Source organism: Excalfactoria chinensis, chromosome 1, assembly GCF_039878825.1.
Source record: "Excalfactoria chinensis isolate bCotChi1 chromosome 1, bCotChi1.hap2, whole genome shotgun sequence".
Taxonomy (NCBI): Eukaryota; Metazoa; Chordata; class Aves; order Galliformes; family Phasianidae; genus Excalfactoria; species Excalfactoria chinensis.
Window position 1 is genome coordinate 94,486,862 of NC_092825.1, and position 3,230 is coordinate 94,490,091.

Below are 3,230 nucleotides of genomic sequence, written 5' to 3' on the forward strand. Positions count from 1 at the left end.
GACTTGCATACTTGATGTTAATGAAGCTGTGAATTTTGTCATATTAGCCTCATTTGCTTCCCATATGCTTACTCTTTTTCCTCTCAGAAGCTGCAACTCTACTTTTCATCTTCATTTGTATGCCCAAAATGTAGCTAGCTTAATTACCAATTATAACCCTCCTCATTTAAAAGCTAAATCAACTGGAAACAGCACTAAAAAATGTCTCCCTTGAGAAGAGCAAAAGACTTTGTGTTAATTTTCTTCTCATATTTTGATTAGTATGGAGCACTGTGTAACTTACAAGTTAATCTCCCCAAATGATGTCAATTTTAGATCGAGATGACACATGCATACTCCTGGGAGGAACGTCAGAGGAACCTACATTCTCTATCTCCTTCAACTCTGACCTGCTGCACAAAAATACTTCTTTCTTGGAAACTGATAATGAAGCACTGCAGCAAAAGCCCTGACAACAGCTTTTTATTTATGTCCATCTTTTCTTGTTTTATGTCTTAGCTGCCTGACCTGTGGTGTTTCCTTGAGTTTGGAAGTCCCTTGTGCATTTCTTCCAAATGCAATTTCTTCTGCCTTGAGAAATTAGAACTCCACAAGCTTCAAGGTAGTTTTTGTGGGGCCCTGTCAAGCAGTGAAAGGCACAATAGCTGTCAGGTTTGATATATATGTGAATACTATTGACTACCACAAAACATTCTTCCAATCAATGCTGTAAAACTCCCAGACCCTCTTTAGTTCCTGAGTGAATTTACTGTTCCTGGTGACATTCTCCATTACTGCAAAAAAGACCTAAGTAACTATAGGAAAAACAGATTTGTGGCTGGTGGGACCCCTGGGGTACCAGAAGGTTGATGCTGTCTGTAGTATGGTGCAAAACAGCAGTAAGCACGCTGCAAGGCAAGGGTACAAGTAACAAATGTTCTGCAGGATCGTACCTGGACTCTATCTAGAGTGGGATGGGAGGACACACTGGAAGCAATCTGCTGAGGTGGGAGACAGGGAGCCCAAAGCAGCTGTGCTTGGAGGTGCTGGGGAAGAACAACATATCTTTGTGCTTCTTGCAGCTGGCCAGGCTGGGAACAGCCCTACATCCTGTCTTTTGTGCCAGTAGAGCTGCAGCTCCCTGGGTGGGCTCACAGTGGATTTCTCCTACATGGGAAATACCAACCCACACAGGTACTTAGACACCAATGCCTATGGTATACCTGGCTACAGTCATGCAAATGCAGACACATGCATCCCAAAATTAAAAGTGAGTGATGAGCAGGGAAATTCCATCCAAAACAGGCTTAGAGGGCAGCACTGCTCCAGCTCCCAGTGCTGTGAATTATGGGGCACCCTCAGTGCCCCTGTGCTTTTCTGTTTGCCTCCAGACCTGCAGCACACACAGCACAGGGCTCAGTTGTGACCCAGGAGCAGTTACCGTTCTATCCTGGGCAGGATGACCCTGTGTATGCCATCGTGCCCTCCACCAGGACATGCCAACAGCATTTTCCCTTTTTTCCCCCAGAACAGTAAATCTCCATCAAGTCACTAGAGATGCTCCTGTTTCAAGGTGTGCTGAAATCCCCACCTGCAGTGGTTTGAACAAGGACTGGTGACAAAAAGCCCAGGGTTGCAAAAAGCAGAGGGAAATTGGTCTGTGCTTTATGGGGCACATCCTGAAGCAACTCCAAGGTCCTATTTCAGCACCAGTGGAATCACACAGAGAAATCCCCAAGTCCAAATTTAAATGCTGGTTCTTCAATGACAAAAGTGAAGTGAGTATGTCCAGCAGGTCAAGGGATGTGATCCTTCCCATCTGCTCTGTCCTGACCAGGCCTCACCTGGAGTACTGTATCCATCTCTGGGCTACTCAGTACAAGAAAGACAAGGATCTCCTTGTATGGTGGAGGGCCATAGAGGAGATACAGGGCCTGAAGCATCTCCCCTGTGAGAAAAGGCTTGCTGACCTGGGTCTGTTCAGCCTTGAGAAAAGAAGAATGAGAGGGGATCTTACTAATGTTTATAAATGTCTTAAGTGTGGGAGACAAAGGGACACTGCCAACCTCTTTTCTGCCAACTCTCTTCTCTGTGGGGACAGGACAAGGGGAAATGGCCATAAACCGGGGCATAGGAAGTTCTGCACCCACATGCAAAGGAACTTCTTCATTGTAAGGGTGACAGAGCACTGGAACAGGCTGCCCAGGGAGGTTGTGGATTCTCCTTCAATGGAGATATTAAAAATCTGGCTGGATGCCTACCGGTGCAGCCTGCTGTAGGGACCCTGCTTTGCAGGGGGATTGGACTTGATGATCTCTGGAGTTCCCATCCAGCCCCTATAATTCTGTGATTCTGTGGTTCCTCAAATTTCGCATGGTAGATGGCTGCAGACATAGTGAACGTTCTTCTATGAACGTGGCATTCTCAGAGAATTAAAAAGTAATTGTTTAAATAATGCCCCATGTAATTAAATAACAAAACAAAAGAAACAACAACAACAACAAAACAAACAAAAAGAAAACCAATGAAACAAAACTCTTAGAAGCTTATTATAACTATCTTTAATCTTAATTCTTAGAACACCAGGAAATTCTGAGCTGAAATCTAATGTAACAATATGTTTTATTTATTAATTTTTAATTTCAAGTGATAAATTCATGTGAAATTGCCTATGAAATATACAAATTCATCAAGATAGATTTTCTACTTAATATTGTGAATAAAAGTAAGATCAGTGAAGAAGTGATAATTACATTGCGAAACTGATCATTAACTTACAATTAGCTATCAACCATTGCTAGTATAAGTTACAGGGGAAGGTATCATTGAATCATAGAATTTCTCAGGTTGGAAAAGACCTTAAAGATCATCAAGTCCAACCACAACCTAACCATACCACCCTAATAACCCTCTGCTAAATCATATCCCTGAGCACCACATCCAAATGCTTTTTAAACGCATCCAGTAATGGTGACTCAACCCTAGGAAGCCCATTCCAGTGCTTAACAACCCTTTCTGTAAATAATTGTTTCCTGATATCCAACCTAAACTTATCCTGGTGCAACTTGAGGCCATTTCCCCTCATCCTGTCACCTGTCACCAGTGAGAAAAGACCAACCCTGCTCTTGCTGTAAGCACCTTTCAGATACTGGAAGAGAGCAATAAGGTCTCCCTTTGGCCTCCTTTTCCCCAGACTAAACAGCCCCAGTTCCTTCAGTCTCTCCTCATAGGGCATATTCTCCAGGCCCTTC